Source organism: Eleutherodactylus coqui, chromosome 1 (assembly GCF_035609145.1).
Source record: "Eleutherodactylus coqui strain aEleCoq1 chromosome 1, aEleCoq1.hap1, whole genome shotgun sequence".
Taxonomy (NCBI): Eukaryota; Metazoa; Chordata; class Amphibia; order Anura; family Eleutherodactylidae; genus Eleutherodactylus; species Eleutherodactylus coqui.
In genome coordinates this window covers 525,832,713-525,851,200 of record NC_089837.1, presented here as the reverse complement: position 1 = coordinate 525,851,200, position 18,488 = coordinate 525,832,713, and positions in this window count along the sequence as shown.

The window sequence follows — 18,488 nt, the reverse complement described above, 5'->3', positions numbered from 1 at the left end:
AAATGGACTAAAAGAGGAATAAGATAAATGTGTGACAGGAAATACAAACATGGCAGAAGTCTGGCGGGACGTAGGGGAGACGCAGTGTATTAACTATGTTGTTTCTAATGAGCCCTGACGACCTCGGGGCGCGGACGATGGGTGGGGTAACGTTTACTGTACCCCCACATAGAGGGGTTCATGTATACTGACCGGCCCCTTTATTACCCCCCATCTAGTCTCCTGCTGGACGCCTACTGAACCGCAGTGATTCCTCGTGGTGTAGATTTCGCTCGGTGATGAAACCGTCCTGCAGGAATATCGGCCCCTGCGGACAGGAAGCTTCTTGTAGTTGCTGCAGATTAGATGGCGGTGCTGACATGTTCTGACCGGCTGACAGGAAGGGGTCAGCGATTCATGCTGCTTGTGCCAAATTCTGCCCGATTCCCATTGTGCAAGGAAGTGGCGGTGCGAGTATGTAATAACAATGTTACCGCGCGGCCGCCCCTGTGTTCTGGCCCCGCCTCCTTATACATAATCTCTGTGTTTTTCCCCTCAGCCGCCATCGCCCAGCGAACATGGAGACCCCCTTCCTGGATCACGTCCGCCACTCGCTGATGATTGACAGGAACAAGGATGTGATCATAGAGAAGCTGCTGAGTCTGACGCTGGAGATCGTCTGCCTGCTGGCCGGAGAGGTGAGCCGCGTCCAACACCCTGTTAGCGGGGCGTCCGACACACCCTACTGGGGAGCGATAGGGGGGCATCCAACACACCCTACTGGGGAGCGCTAGCAGGGCGTCCGACACATGCTACAGGGGAGGGCCAGCGGGGCATCCGACACGTCCTACAGGGGAGCGCTAGCGGGGCGTCCGACACGTCCTACAGGGGAGCGCTAGCGGGGCGTCCGACACGTCCTACAGGGGAGCGCTAGCGGGGCGTCCGACACGTCCTACAGGGGAGCGCTAGCGGGGCGTCCGACACGTCCTACAGGGGAGCGCTAGCGGGGCGTCCGACACCCTACTGGAGAGCGCTAGCGGGGCGTCCGACACATCCTACTGGGGAGCGCCAGCGGGGCGTCCGACACGTCCTACAGGGGAGCGCTAGCGGGGCGTCCGACACGTCCTACAGGGGAGCGCTAGCGGGGCGTCCCACACGTCCTACAGGGGAGCGCTAGCGGGGCGTCCCACACGTCCTACTGGGGAGCGCCAGCGGGGCGTCCCACACGTCCTACTGGGGAGCGCCAGCGGGGCGTCCGACACGTCCTACTGGGGAGCGCCAGCGGGGCGTCCCACACGTCCTACTGGGGAGCGCCAGCGGGGCGTCCGACACGTCCTACTGGGGAGCGCCAGCGGGGCGTCCGACACGTCCTACTGGGGAGCGCCAGCGGGGCGTCCGACACGTCCTACTGGGGAGCGCCAGCGGGGCGTCCGACACGTCCTACTGGGGAGCGCCAGCGGGGCGTCCGACACGTCCTACTGGGGAGCGCCAGCGGGGCGTCCGACACGTCCTACTGGGGAGCGCCAGCGGGGCGTCCGACACGTCCTACTGGGGAGCGCCAGCGGGGCGTCCGACACGTCCTACAGGGGAGCGCTAGCAGAGCGTCCGATACCCTACAGGGGAGCACTAGCGGGGCGTCCGACACCCTACTGGGGAGCGCTAACGGGGTATACGACTGTAGGACGTGGCAGACGCCCTGTTGGCGCTCCCCTGTAGGACGTGTCGGACACCCCTACTGGGGAGCGCTAGCGGGGCGTCCGACAAGTCCTACTGGGAGCGCTAACGGGGCGTCCGACAAGTCCTACAGGGGAGCGCTAGTAGGGCGTCCAACACCCTGCTGGAGAGCGCTAGCGGGTCGTCCAACACGTCCTACTGGGGAGCGATCGGGGGTATCCCACACACCCTACTGGGGAGCGCTAGCAGGGCGTCCGACACATCCTACAGGGGAGCGCCAGCGGGTCGTCCGACACGTCCTACAGGGGAGCGCTAGCAGGGCGTCCGACACCCTACTGGAGAGCGCTAGCAGGGCGTCCGACACATCCTACTGGGGAGCGCCAGCGGGGCATCCGACACGTCCTACAGGGGAGCGCTAGCGGGGCATCCGACACGTCCTACAGGGGAGCGCTAGCGGGGCATCGACACGTCCTACAGGGGAGCGCTAGCGGGGTGTCCGACACACCCTACAGGGGAGCGCCAGTGGGGAGTCCGACACCCTACTGGGGAGCGTTAGCGGGGCGTCCGACACGTCCTACAGGGGAGCGCTAGCGTGGCGTCCGACACCCTACTGGGGAGCGCTAGTGGGGTGTCCGACATGTCCTACAGGGGAGCGCCAGCGGGGCGTCTGCGACGTCCTACAGGGGAGCACCAGCGGGGCGTCGGGCACCCTACAGGGGAGCGCTAGCAGAGCGTCTGATACCATACTGGGGAGCACTAGCGGGGCCTCCGACACGTCCTACAGGGGAGCGCTAGCAGAGCGTCCGATACCCTACTGGGGAGCACTAGCGGGGCGTCCGACACGTCCTACAGGGGAGCACTAGCGGGGCGTCCGACACGTCCTACAGGGGAGCGCTAGCGGGGCCTCCAACACGTCCTACAGGGGAGTGCTAGCAGAGCGTGCGATACCCTACTGGGGAGCACTAGCGGGGCCTCCGACACGTCCCACAGGGGAGCGCTAGCAGAGCGTGCGATACCCCACTGGGGAGCACTAGTGGGGCCTCCGACACGTCCTACAGGGGAGCGCTAGCAGAGCGTCCGATACCCTACTGGGGAGCGCTAGCGGGGCGTCCGACACGTCCTACAGGGGAGCACTAGCGGGGCGTCCGACACGTCCTACAGGGGAGCACTAGTGGGGCGTCCGACACGTCCTACAGGGGAGCACTAGCGGGGCGTCCGACACGTCCTACAGGATAGCGCTAGCGGAGCCTCCAACACGTCCTACAGAGGAGCGCTAGCAGAGCGTCCGATACCCTACTGGGGAGCACTAGCGGGGCGTCCAACACGTCCTACAGGGGAGCGCTAGTAGGGCGTCCAACACCCTGCTAAAGAGCGCTAGCGGGTCGTCCAACACGTCCTACTGGGGAGCGATAGGGGGTATCCCACACACCCTACTGGGGAGCGCTAGCAGGGCGTCCGACACATCCTACAGGGGAGCGCCAGCGGGCCGACCGACACGTCCGACACATCCTACAGGGGAGCGCCAGCGGGCCGACCGACACGTCCTACAGGGGAGCGCTAGCGGGGCGTCCAACACGTGCTACAGGGGAGCGCTAGCGGGGCGTCCGACACGTCCTACAGGGGAGCGCCATCGGGGAATCTGACACCCTACTGGGGAGCGCTAGTGGGGCGTCTGACACGTCCTACAGGGGAGCGCTGGTGGGGCGTTCGACACCCTACTTCGGAGCGCTAGCGGGGTGTCCGACACGTCCTACAGGGGAGCGCCAGCAGGGTGTCTGCCACGTCCTACAGGGGAGCGCCAGCGGGGCGTCGGACACCCTACTAGGGAGCGCTAGCGGGGCGTCCGACACGTCCTACAGGGGAGCGCTAGCAGAGCGTCCAATACCCTACTGTGGATCACTAGCGGGGCTTCCGACACCCTACTGGGGATCACTAGCGAGGTGTCCGACTCGTCTTACAGGGGAGCGCTAGTGGGGCGTTCGACACTTCCTACAGGGGAGCGCCAGCGGGAAGTCCGACACGTCCTACAGGGGAGCGCTAGCGGGGCGTCCGACACCCTATTGGGGAGCGCTATTGCTGTGATACCAAATTCTTGTAGTTTTTTTATGTTTTTCTATTTTTAAACTGTAATTAAAATTTTTTCTTTAACCAAAGTTGCATTTTCTCGTCGTTTTCTGAGACCCATAACTTTTTTATTTTTCATCAATTAGGCAGCGTGAGGGTTCGTTTTGTTTCAGAATGACCTGGCGTTTTTAGTAGCACCACTTTGGGGCACATACGTCTTTTTGATCACTTTTTATTCAAATTTTTTTGGAGCTGAGATCCCCCCCCAAAAAAATCGTAATTCTGGCATTCCGTCCTTTTTTGTTGCAGCCTCCACTTTACCCCGCGACACCAAAGCAATAAATTACCTAGCAGGCGCCTTCCGGGTCCCTCCCGCTGGTGTACGAAGCTCCGTTGTGCTTACTTGCAGTCCTCAGCCGCAACAGAAGATCGCTTGCTGGTAATGGGGGTCCTAAACCCTGCCTCCAGCAAGCGATGGCTCTGATTGACTCAGCTGCGACGTTTAAGAACCAATCAATCCAGTGCTCGATGATCCAATGCGATGGCTGTGATTGGTTCTTTGAGCTCCGCATTGATTGGCTGAGCCGCGGCGCACGAGAACCAATCAGCCATTGCTTGCTGGAGGGGGGGGTTTAGGAAACCCGTACCAGCAAGCAATCTACTGTCGGCGACTGAGGACTACAAACAAGTGCGCCGGAGACTAGCAGGAGGGACTCGGACGGCGCCTGCTAGGTAAGTATAATAAGACATCCCTCTAAAATAAGACACCGTGCCTCTTTTGGGGGGAAAAGTAATATAAGACGGGGAAAACACGGAAGCAGCGCCATCCTGTTCACTTGAATGGGACTGAACTGCTCTCAGGCTACATGATGAATGTGACGTAAAGTCTTTTCAAACTGCTGACTATAGGAGGGCCCAAGCGGCGGACCACCACTGATGACTCATCCTAAGGTCAGGTCATCAGCCTTGGAGTCCTGGAAAACCCCTTTGACACTTTGCTTACTGTTGAAGCATCCAATTAAAGGGGTTCTCCGAGGGACGTTTAGTATTGATGACCTATCCTCAGGGTAGTTCATTAATAGGTGGAGGTCCACCGCTTAGGATCCCTGTCAATCAGCTGACTGCCGGCTATCAGTGCGGACAGCGCTAGAAGCAGAGAGCACTGTCAATATTGCAGTGGTCCAGGTTGGTATTGCATTGAATTCAATGGGAGCTTCACCTGCATTACCAACCTGGACCACTGAAATATGGACGGCGCTATCTGCTTCCAGTGCTGTCCTCACTGACAGCCAGCGCAGGTCTCCCAAGCGGCGGACCCCTGCTGATCAACTATTAATGACCCATCCTTTTAATGTCACTGTGGTATCCGGACATTTATATAGGCTTCTCTGTTTTTAGGATTACGTCGTTGTGAGGAGATCCGCGGACCGCTGTTGCGAAGCACAGAGTCTCATAACAGGGGGTTCACCTCCCCCTCTTGTAGCAGAGGAGAATCCCACTCGGAGGACCCCAGAACCTGCCAAGAATGTGCGTACAGATGCTGATAAGGTGATTTTTTTTTCTTTTAGTGCCCCTTATATCACAGATGCACAATATAGGGGTTTTCTGTACGTTCCCACGGCACCCTTTCCTTGCTGAAAGTCCATTGTCTATTTGGCAGATTAGCCCAATTCAGTGAGGCTAATCCATGAATAGGAGACAATGGGACGTGGATTACAGCACGGGATCGGCGTCGGAACGCGCATCTGTGAGTGTACCCTTATAGCCCTCCTACACGGGCCGACAGCCGGGTAAACGACTGCACAAGTGCTGATGTCACCGCTAAGGTCATTAGCGCTTGTGCAGAGTGTTAACACGTGAAGACTTCGCTGGATCGCGGGCTTCTATCTCGGCGCTTCACCTCCTACATGAAGCGGGGAGCGTTTACACGCAGCGAGAAGCCGCGATCCAACGACGGTTTTTAAACTGACTGAAAAGTCATCTGACAAACCTGTGAATGAGTAGTGAGGCTCGTTGTCCCGTGTTGATGGCCTAATGGCCACTTCAGGACCGCCGACTGCACATAAATTTCAGCGGGCCTGAAGTGTGTCCACTCCATACCCGGCAGCTACCAGCTGTTCCTGATAGCTGAGAGCCGCTGGTAGCTGCTGTGACCAGAGTTAGCTCTAACTGTGGCAATTAAGCTGACCTCGCGTCTAAAAAGTCAGGGGGTGGCCCCCTACCTGCACCCCACCGGCCTTTCCCCGCAATGCGATCTAGGGTGCCGATGGGCTAGCATGACAGTCTGGGGCCCACGGACGACTCTCGGGGCTGCTACGCATACACGCCTATCAATGCTTGCCCCTTGTCAGAAATCGATACTGAAGTTTTGGAGTTTACAGTATAGTACGAGTGAATAAATGACCGCAAGTTCCAATTGCCCAATGGACGAAAAAAATTAAAAAGTCCCGAGTCTCAGAATACGGAGACAGAAAGCAATGTCTGATCAAGAAAAATGTTGTTTACTTTTAAAAATAGAAAAACATTAAAAAATGCGCTGTATAAAACCTGCGACAACAACTTCAGTCCTGGTATAATTAAATGTTTTGCACATGTCTAATAGGCCTGATGTTTCACTTCAGCATCTCTGCTTGTCCTCAGTGAATGGAAACATTTTACTTTAAATTCCGAGGATGTAACCCTGCCCAGATCTAACCCTTCTCACAGCTGAGGGTTTGTTGCAGTTATTTCCGGCCTACACAATCCTCTTTGACTCCAGACTGATACATGTTATCTGCACTGACACTTTGTAACAAACTATCAGGACAAGAGAGATTTGGGCTGCTGTTTCCTTCACTGGATATCATAGTAACAAACCCTCAGCTGTGAGAAGCATTGGCTCTGCACAGGTGGTCAACCGTGTATTATGTATTTTGGACGGAGTTGTCGTTTAGTGTACGCAGCATATAGACCGATACTGATGCATATAACCTCTTCTCTTCCCTTGTAGCTTCCCATAAAGACTGAGGATGCTGAGGTCCTCGCCTGGGACCATTTGGTGGAGCAGAAGGACGCTGTGGTGGTCAGTAGGCCGGAGCAGTCCCGCTCAGCTGGTATGTTGGCATCTGTCCTAGTTGTGGGGACACCTAGGGGGTAACAATGGGAACTCAGCGGCTGTAAAGGAATAACGTAGGGTATTAGGTGATACAGCCCCCTTGCCTCTAGTCCTGGGACTGGAGGGTTAACCGCTCCCGACGTGCACTGTATATGGACAGAATTTGTCATCTTCGAGAGTCAACACCTGTCCGCAGCAGCCCCGATCGGAGGTAACTGATCGTGGTTCTTAACTCTTTAAATGCTGCTGTCCATTTTCACAGCGGCACTTAAATATCCCAAACGCCTTTCCCGGGATGAGATTGTGATATCAAAGGGTGATGTTCGTGTGTCATGGCAGCCTGGGGTCTTCTGAAGGCCCCCAGGACTGCCATGCATGTTCTCCTATTAAGACGTGCCCATGGTCTGTCTTAACAGAACACCTATCAGAATATAACATAATGTCATATAGTATTGCAGTATACTGTACAAGCCATCCCAACTTCAACTCCCCTATGTACAAAATTAGTAAAATATATATTTTTTAATTATTACAAAAAATATTTAAAAGTTAAAAAACCTTTTCCCAATCGTCACATCAAAAAATGTAAAAAATTGGTATCGCTGCGCCCATAAAAATCCAATTGATCAAAGTATCACATTTTTCATCTTGCAGAGTGAGCGCTGTCAGAAACAACGGGGTTAACCCCGTAATACTTACAATATGCTGGTTTCCATGATGATAAAAATAAACGTTTTCATTTTCTCGAGGAGATTCCTCGCCGGTTCACCAGAGAGTGTTGGAGCCGCAGGTCACTGCTCACCGGGACTCTACGGACCTAAAAGAGGATTCCATACCAGGTCAGTGCCCGACTCTGCTGGACGGTGAGATCGTCGGTCCTGTCCATTGATGCCCGGTGTCCTCATTGTTGTTTTATCTCCGCAGCTCCACATAGTGCAGGAAGTTCCCCCAGAAACTGTCGGACCCCCCTGTGTTCTCAGGAGTGCCAGGTACATGGAGCTGATTGGACAGGGCCGCACTGACCATAAACTCTCTGACAGCTTTAATCTAGAGTATTTAACGATCATTCGCAGCGGGTTAGGGGAATGTTCTATTCATGTGGACTGTTTGTATGTGGCAGGCTGAGCCGCTGGGAGACGGGAGGATTCATCAGCGGTGTAAGGAGGAGGAGGACACGGCGGTTCCTGATGACGTTGGCTCAGGTAAGGGTGAACAAGAGCCACTCTGCTTCATTACCTGAGATGGAACGAACCTCTAGAAGGTTTCTCCATAGAGATGAGCGAACCTACTCGGCCACGCCCCTTTTTCGCCCGAGCGCCGTGATGTTTGAGTACTTCCGTACTTGGGTGAAAAGATTCGGGGGGCGCCGTGGGTGAGTGGGGGGTGCAGCGGGGAGTGGTGGGGAGAGGGAGAGAGAGCTCCCCCCTGTTCCCCGCTACTACCCCTGGCGCCCCCCGAATCTTTTCACCCGAGTACGGAAGTACTCGAAAATCGCGGTGCTCGATCGAGTTATTACTCGAAACGAGTATATTCGCTCATCTCTATTTCTCCATCATCATGTAGATACATATTCAGCATATTGCTATGTTACGAGGTTCACTCTGAAACTGATGCCTCATATTATCTTGGCACACATCAGGAGCGGATTTGGCGGTGCGGCAATAGAGGTTGAACTGTCCCGCAATATCCAGTTAATTTTATTGCTGGGTGACAGACGGCAGCAGAGGGGCCGTCTAACAAAATGGCGTCCGACATGAAAGTGCAATGGTACGTAATTGAATACCTTCATGTTACACCTATCGACCTTCATCAATGCTTGCTGAACGTTTACACAGACCAAACAGTGGATGTTTGCCCAGCGAGGCAGCGGGTGGGGCAACAGTGATGTGAAAGACAAGCCACGTTCTGGACGGCCGTGCACAGATGTCGTACCACCAAAAGAAGAGCGTCTCGATCAGCAGATTACAGCTAAAGGCTTACACGCTTTGGTAATAATGATTTGCATTGAAGACGCTCTTCATTTCGTGGTACGACAGCTGTGCACGGCTGCCCGGAGCGTGGCTTGTCTTTCACATCACTGTCGTCACTGTTGACATGCGCCACCTACCGCCTGACTGTGCTAACATCCATTGATTGGTTTCCATAAACCTTCCTCAAGTATCGAGGATATTGTCATACCGCCAGCATCCGCTTCTGACATCATGTTCCAACATAATCAGAGAGGAGGCATCAGTTTAGGATGGACCAGGTATTATGCATTTTTAGAGGTCTTATACTACATATGTTGGACAAGAAGTTAACTACATCCCCCCTCAGTGATAGAACTATAAGTCCCAGCATTATTTGTCATCCTGTTATGATTTAGGCTGCCAGTTATGTGTAGGAGATGTTAACTACTTCCTGATACAAGGCCTGCTTGGATTACAACAGATTTGGCATAAGGGCCTTTTACACGGCATTATGGACGACCAAGAACGTTCATTGGCCCGATCATCGGAATGTGTAAAGGTACTGCCACTCACCCAACGAATGAGCAAACACTCATTCATCTTTCATGCAACACCAAAAATCAACATTGCTGACCACACATCTTCCCGATTTAAATAGGAGATTTGCTGCCGATGGTGAATGATCATTCATCTGTCATATATTCCGAATAACTAATACTCGTTGCACGACTCGGATCAAGCTGTGTAAAAGGATCCATAAGGGCTAACCTGTGGAGTGGAGTCCAGGGCTAACTTCACAGGGGCGAGCACGATATGGGGCCATGAATCACCTTCCCATACCGCGCTCCCCACCATGTGAATTCCCCGTGGATGCGAGGAGTTATTATGTAAGGGAATGTAGTGATCCTCCGCTACGGCTGATCTCAGAGTTTCTCCCATTGTTTTCAATGGACGACCTCACATTGTGTGCACATAGCACGTGGCGAAAGCAACGGGTGCTGCGATGCGAGCACACGCACAAGATAGGACATGCCATGATTTGTTTCCTTCATCGCATCATGGTGCCATGCTGGAATATATCGCTCATGTGTATGACCCCAATCAAAAGAATGGGATTCATATTCGTGTGAGATGTGTGCATCTCGCAACACACAAATCTGGCACATTTTTTCGCCCGTGTGAAGGCAGCTCAAGGGAGGGCCAGTTTACACACTTTAATCCCTCTACGGGGATCTGAGCTTTGCTGCGGGTCGCTGCCATCAGAGTAATGTTTGTTAGCAACTGTAGAACTGTAGATTCTACAACACAGTACAAAGAAGAAGACGGGAAGTGAAGTCAGACCGTCCGAGGCCAGGGCAGGGGGCTAACAGAAAGACGGGATCAAGTGAGATCCGGAATGGAAGAACTGCAACTGCTGTATATAGGACATCGAGGAACCTTATTGTTCAGCCACCAGAGCGGGAAGGAGTCCTATATAGTGTGGGACGGATTAACTGGCAAACTGGCTGGGAGTAGCATGTGCAACCAGACGTATGCAACAGCTTGGGACACCAAACCATATAACTTGGGCAGCAGGCAGAGGAGAGCAGCGGCCATGAGGAGAACAGTGGTGGTGTGACCCCCCCCCCCCCTTCTCCACAATGATAGAACTAGACTTCCCAGTATTCCTTGTTATGTCCTAGATTAGCTGCCATGAACATATAAGAGGAGAAGCCAGCTACTTCCCCGCTCAGTGATAGAACTACACTTCCCAGCATTCCTTGTTTTTCAGCTTGTCTTTACTCTGTTGATTCATTCAATAATGTCTTTGAAGTGGGAGACGGAGGGCTCTGTGATTGAGAGAACTGAAGGAGGGCAGAGAAGCCGCATAAGAACTAATAGAGCTGACGACAGCTGCCCGAAATATCCTTCCTGTCCCGGAGTCTGAATCCTGGAGCGCAAACACCTCAGCTTACAAGAGGAGACCCAGCTCAGGGTTCAGGCTCTCATTTTTAACTGGAGGTCTCCTTCTATATCTTGCAGGTAAAGATGATTCTACAGACCACCAGGAGCAACGCCGGGACCCTGTCTGCTCCGAGGAAGACAATGAGATGATCCCCCAGGAGTGTCAGGTGATTTACAGTATACCCCTGTCCTGTATCCCATCCCATGTGTGAGGACATGTGATCAATTATAACACGTGTTCCTGTATTACAGTCCGATGTGAAGAACGGGATATTTCACCAGCCGTGTAAGGAGGAAGACAGTCCAGATTACATCAACTCAGGTATAAAACCTACAACGGCGAGTTATGTGAAGAGTCACAAATGACCTGCAGTAATAGATGTGCAACAAAAAGTAATACAATGGGGTGTGATTATACGAAGTCACAATTATAGACAAACACAATGTAACCAATAACAGCCGTAACGTTCATGTCTTTTATTGAGCACATTGGGTAATCATCCACCGTACAGGGAGGAAAAGTAAGTGAACCTTTGTGTTACTATCTTCTCCAAGATCAGTGTTCCCGTGATGGCCCTTTTACATGGGACGATTATCGTGCAGATTCTAGCGCTCCCGCAGGAATATCTGAGCGATAATCGTCCCGTGTAGAGATGAGCGAGTATACTCGCTAAGGCTAACTACTCGAGCGAGTAGTGCCTTAGCCGAGTATCTCCCCGCTCATCTCTAAAGATTCGGCTGCCGGCATGGGTGACAGGTGAGTTGCGTCGGGGAGCGGGGGGGAAGAGAGGGAGAGAGAGATCTCCCCGCTCTCCCCTGCCGCACCCGGCCGCCGGGGAGATACTCGGCTAAGGCACTACTCGCTCGAGTAATGTGCCTTAGCGAGTATACTTGCTCATCTCCCGTGTGAACGCATACAGAAAACTCAACAATGTGTCATTCAATGTAAACCGGAGTCGTTCACTTCTGAACGTCTGTCTGCCTACTGTGAATGGAGGCAGGCAGGAGAGAACGCTCCCCGGCACGCTCCGCCTCCATTCTGGCTGCGCTGTGGGCGATACCAACGACACTTGTTCCTGTGTAACAGTGCAGGAAGGAGCACTACTAGGACGAGCTGTCGGGCATCACTTGCTCAACAGCTCGTCCTATGTAAAAAGACCATTAAGGAGATGAGATTAGAAGTGTGGGTTTTCAAGTGCTTGACCCATTAAATAAATTCAAACAAAGCTTGGTTACTGATAGATCTGTTAGGAAGGATTGGTCAATGTGAGCCATGCCTTCATATAAGCAACTGTCAGGAGATCCCAGAAGACTTTTCCATGAAGCTGGAAATGACCCAAAAGCTAAAGACCCGGGTGTACATCAGTCCCCAATTATTATCTACAACTAGAGGACATTACAGACTGTTATACTCTTCCCAGGAGTGTTCATTTATATCACTCCATGAGTACAATGGGCAACCCAGAAAGTGGTGAAGAGGAACAGCAAAAGACCTACCGAAGACCTTACAGACTGCAGAAACCTCTGTTCATGTGTCTTCTATTAGAGAAACACTGACCATGAATGGTGATCATGCAGAGACACCACAAAGCTGCTGGCCAGAAATTACATTGTAGCCCATTGCAAGTTTTCCCAAGAACACCTTGATGGTCCACAATGCTTCTGGGAAACGTTCTATAGACAGATGAAACAAAAGGGAAACTTTTTAGCACCATTGAACGACACTAGGAGGCTTATTTACTATTCAAAATATGAGTTGAAATGGAAGCCCTACCCCGAAAATATTTTGCGGCAAATCCGCCCTGTGTGAACCCAGCCTTAGGGGGTGAGCGTTAGTCTCCAGACAGTGTGTGGGAGCCAGGTACTTTACAGCCCTTATTTTTGTGGCCCTGTGGGTGAGTCAGGCAACCAGTGTGTCATTTTGATTCTTTAGGGGGTGTCTGCTTTTCTGCTGAAGAGTCTAAAGTACAAGAAATAAACAGCGTTGCTACCGTATATTTTTACCCCTAGACAAGAGCGCAAAAAGAAAGTGCTATTCCGTCGAGTACAAGAAAGGAATCGTGGAAGATTCTTGGGGCAAAAACCTTCCTGCTTTCTGCAAAGAGAAGATGTTGAGTGTCCGTTTGGTCCAAAAATGGCGAGCAGTTTATCGTAACCTCAGTCAACAAGTGGACAACGGAAATGCTAAAAAGCGCAAGTGTGGATCAGGTCGGCAACCATTCTTTTCCGAGCTGGAAGACCTGATCTGTGAATGGGTTGTTGACAGGAGAGCAAAGGCTTTGGGTGTGAATAGGGCTCAGATTCAAGAATTTGCCCTTGCAATGGCACCACAATTCGGAATAGCCCCCGAAGAATTCAAAGCATCACAACGCTGGCTGGATAGTTTCCTTCAGCGAAGTGAACTGTCTTTAAGAAGATCCACAACACTGATTAGGCTGGAAGATGCTGAAGTCATTAAACGTGCGCTCGCATTCAAGTCCCTTATTGATGACGCTGACTTCTCCAAATACAATCTTTCCAACATGATTGCTATGGATGAAACGGCAGTGTTTATGGGCCAAACATCAAGTGAACAGCGGGGTGCCTCCTCAGCGTACATTCCCTCCACTGCTTACGAAGGTGCCCGTGTTACCTGTATTTTGGCAGTTCGTCTAGATGGCACTAAGGTCCCACCTTTAATCATTTCCAAGGGCAAGAAGGATACGATTGAACGTGTTTCAGGACTTTACATTCTTGAAACTGAAAAAGCCTGGGCCACACAAGCCGTTATACGGAAGTGGGTGGATTTAATACTGCCGCTTGGTATGCGAGGGGGCCAAAGAGGTCTGCTTGTCTGGGATGCAGCCGGCACGCACCGCGCCAAAGACATGAAGACGTTTCTTCACAAAAGAAAAATAGATCAAATAATGATCCCCGCCGGAATGACGGCCTATCTCCAGATTCTTGACATTGCTATAAACAAGCCATTCAAGGACAATTTGCGCACGGAAATGAATGACTACATTGAAAATAGAATGGAGAGAAATCAGCGTGGAAACGTTGTGAAGCCTAAACTAGAAGAGGTCGTTACTTGGGTGAAGAATTCATGGGAGAGAATCACCGACAGCTGCGTTGCAGATGCACTCCGAGCCGGCTACCTTGACAAGAAGAGCTCGTTTAAAGACACTGCCATTGCTAGGCACGAGAGATTTGGCCCGAAGATTTTACGAGAAATGGAGGGTCAAGAAATTCAGCAGGAGATTCCGGGTTCAGATGTTTATGATGATGTGCCAGAAGAGGATGACATGACTGTCATGGAGTAATTTTTGCTTTTTTTTCACAGTTTGTCTAGCTATATTAGTTTGTGGTGACAACTACGGTACTGTGCGGTATACACGGTAATAAATGTTCATTTTTTTTGTTAATAAATGTGAATTCTTCTTCATTGAAAAATAAGACACCCCCTGAAAATAAGACGTAGCGCATATTTGGGAGCAAAAATTAATACACGTCTTATTTTCGGGGAAACTGGGTAGGACGAGCTGTCGGGCATCAATTGCTCAACAGCTTGTCCTATGTAAAAAGACCATTAAGGAGATGAGATTGGAAGTGTGGGTTTTCAAGTGCTTGACCCATTAAATAAATTCAAACAATGCTTGGTTACTGATAGATCTGTTAGGAAGGATTGGTCAATGTGAGCCATGCCTTCATATAAGCAACTGTCAGGAGATCCCAGAAGACTTTTCCATGAAGCAGGAAATGACCCAAAAGCTAAAGACCCGGGTGTACATCAGTCCCCAATTATTATCTACAACTAGAGGACATTACAGACTGTTATACCCTTCCCAGAAGTGTTCATTTATGTCACTCCATGAGTACAATGGGCAACCCAGAAAGTGGTGAAGAGGAACAGCAAAAGACCTACCGAAGACCTTACAGACTGCAGAAACCTCTGTTCATGTGTCGTCTATTAGAGAAACACTGACCATGAATGGTGATCATGCAGAGACACCACAAAGCTGCTGGCCAGAAATTACATTGTAGCCCATTGCAAGTTTTCCCAAGGACACCTGGATGGTCCACAATGCTTCTGGGAAACGTTCTATAGACAGATTTTTAGCACCATTGAACGACACTAGGAGGCTTATTTACTATTCAAAATATGAGTTGAAATGGAAGCCCTACATCGAAAATTAGCCCTAGCTACACCACTTAAAGGGAAAAAAAAGCAATGCGCTGGTCTCCGCAGTTCCGTCAGGCTTCCTTGCAGCTCTCAGTGCCGACAGAAGATGGCTTGCTGGTAATGGGGTTACGAGTACTAATCAGAGCAATCACTTGCTTAAGGTGGGGTTTACAAACCGCTACCGGCAAGCGATCTTCTGTCGGCGCTGAGAGCTGTATGGAAGCCTGCCGATACTGTGGAGACCGGCCAGGGGGACCCAGACAGTGCCTGCTAGGTAAGTATGATAAGACATCCCCAGAAAATAAGACCTTGTGCCTCTTTTAGGGAAAAATTAAAATCAGATAGGGTCTTATTTTCAGGGAAACATGGTAATGACCATAATATCATACATTTCCACTTTTCTTTGAATAGGGAGTTATATCGGGGAGCAACAAAAATACTAAACTTTAGGAAGGTCAAGATGGATCAGGTTAGTGATACTTTAACCATAATGACTGGGATAATGTCCTCAAAAATAAGAGTACAAATAGTAAATGGGAAACATTTAAAAACACCCGAATTACTTACGGTGAGCGGTTCATACCTTACAGGAATAATAGACTCAGTAATAGGAGAAAACTAAAGTGGCTGAATAAAGATGTAAAGGGGCAATAAACAACAAAAAGAGAGCACCTAAACTACTGAAATAAGAAAGCAGCGAGGAAGCTCTAAAAACATATAAAGGGGAAAAATTATGTAAAAATCTGATAAAAACAGCAAAGATGGAGACAGAGAGACTTATTGTCAAAGAACAGTAAAACTAACCTTAAACTGTTCTCTAACTATATTAGTAAAAAGATTAATACTGAAAGTGTAAATAATGTAGGAAAAATGGTAAAGGGTGATGAGAAAACAAATCTGCTAAATATTTTTTTTCTCCAGTGTATTCACTCAGGAAAATGAAATGTCAGATGAAATGCAAAGTGATAAAGTAAACTCTCCACTAAATGTCAGCAAGTGTAGAGCTGCCTTAAAATTGCCAAATCGCAGGGTCTTAATGGCATACACCCCCGGGTTCTAAGGGAATTAAGTATTATGTTAGACAGACCATTGTTTCTCATATTTAAGGACTCTATAGAGTTGGTTTGTTTCCCTGGATTGGCGCACAGCCAATGTGGTACAAATATTCACAAAGTGGTCAAAAAGTGAACCTGGAAACTACAGGCCGGTAAGTCTTACTTCTATTGTGGGTAAAATGTTTAAAGGGTTTCTAAAAGATGCTATCCTGGAGTATCAGCATGGGTTTATGAGAGATCGCTCCTGTCAAATAACCTGATCAGCTGCTACAGGGAGGTAAGTTCTAGGCTGAATCAGGGAGTCACTAGATCTTGTGTATCTGGACTTCTCCAAAGCGCTTGATACAGTGCCACATAAAAGGTTGGTATATAAGATGAGATGCTTGGTCTGGAGAGAATGTGTGTAAGTAACTGGACAGTAATAGGAAGCAGAAGGGGTTATAAATGGTACGGTTACTATTGTGGTAACATACGGGGCAGTATTGGAGGGGTCACCGTTACTAGTGGGGTACCACAGGGGGGCAGTATTGGAGGGGGTCACTGTTACTAGTGGGGTACCACAGGGCGCAGTATTGGAGGCATCACCGTTACTAGTGGGGTACCACAGGGGGCAGTATTGGAGGGGGTCACCGTTACTAGTGGGGTACCACAGGGGGCAGTATTGGAGGGGTCACCGTTACTAGTGGGGTACCACAGGGGGCAATATTGGAGGGGGTCACCGTTACTAGTGGGGTACCACAGGGGGCAGTATTGGAGGAGGTCACCGTTACTAGTGGGGTACCACAGGGGGCAGTATTGGAGGGGGTCACCGTTACTAGTGGGGTACCACAGGGGGCAGTATTGAAGGCGTCACCGTTACTAGTGGGGTACCACAGGGGGCAGTATTGGAGGGGGTCACCGTTACTAGTGGGGTACCACAGGGGGCAGTATAGGAGGCGGTCACCGTTACTAGTGGGGTACCACAGGGGGCAGTATTGAAGGCGTCACCGTTACTAGTGGGGTACCACAGGGGGCAGTATTGGAGAGGGTGACCGTTACTAGTGGGGTACCACAGGGGGCAGTATTGTAGGGGTCACCATTACTAGTGGGGTACCACAGGGGGCAGTATTGTAGGGGTCACCATTACTAGTGGGGTACCACAGGGGGCAGTATTGGGCCTTATTCTTTTTACATATTTATTAATGACCTGTTAGAAGGATTGCACAGTAAAATAACAATATTTGCCGATATAAAAGGCGTTAACACCAAAGGACAGAATGCGGTTACATATAGATCAGTATACAGATGCAGATGAATCTGGATAACATGGATACATGTAAGGTTCTGCACACGGGGAGAGGAAATACATCTTACCATTACACACTAAATGGGAAACCTCTGGGGACCCCGACATGGAGAAGGACTTGGGGGTTTATAACTGTAAGCTTAACTGGAGCAACCAGTGTCAGGCAGCTGCTGCCAAGGCAAAGAGGATCTTGGAGGGCATCAAGAGGTCTAGGCGCGCATGACGAGAACATTGTTCTTCTTTACAAGTCACTGGTCAGACCACACATGAAATTGTGGACAGTTTTGGGCACCGTTCCTCAAGAAGTACATATCAGAGCTTGAGCGGGTACAAAGACAGGTAACTAAAGTAATAAATGGAATGGGCGGACTACAATGCCCAGAGAGGTCATCAAAATTGGGATTATTTAGTTTAGAAAAAAGATGGCTGAGGGGCGACTTAATAGCTATGTATAATATATCAGGGGTCAGTACAGAGATCTCTCCCATCATCTATTATACCCAAGACTGTAACAAGGGGGCGCTCTAATAACTATACATAGATATATGAGGGCTCAGTACAGAAATCTCTGCCATCATCTATTATACCCAGGACTGTAACAAAGGGGCGCTCTAATAACTATGTATAGATATATCAGGGGTCAGTACAGAGATCTCTGCCATCATCTATTATACCCAGGACTGTAACAAGGGGGCGCACTAATAACTATGTATAGATATATCAGGGGTCAGTACAGAGATCTCTCCCATCATCTATTATACCCAGGACTGTAACAAGGGGGCGCTGTAATAACTATGTATAATATATCAGGGGTCAGTACAGAGATCTCTTCCATCATCTATTATACCCAGGACTGTAACAAGGGGGCGCTCTAATAACTATGTATAGATATATGAGGGGTCAGTACAGAGATCTCTCCCATCATCTATTATACCCAGGACTGTAACAAGAGGGCGCTCTAATAACTATGTATAAATATATCAGGGGTCAGTACAGAGATCTCTCCAATCATCTATTATACCCAGGATTGTAACAAGGGGGCGCTATAATAACTATGTATAATATATCTGGGGTCAGTACAGAGATCTCTCCCATCATCTAGATGTAGAAGGCACCATCCTGTAACAAGGGGGCGCTCTAATAACTATGTATAATATATCCGGGGTCAGTACAGAGATCTCTCCCATCAGCTATTATACCCAGGATTGTAACAAGGGGGCGCTCTAATAACTATGTATAGATATATCAGGGGTCAGTACAGAGATCTCTCCCATCATCTATT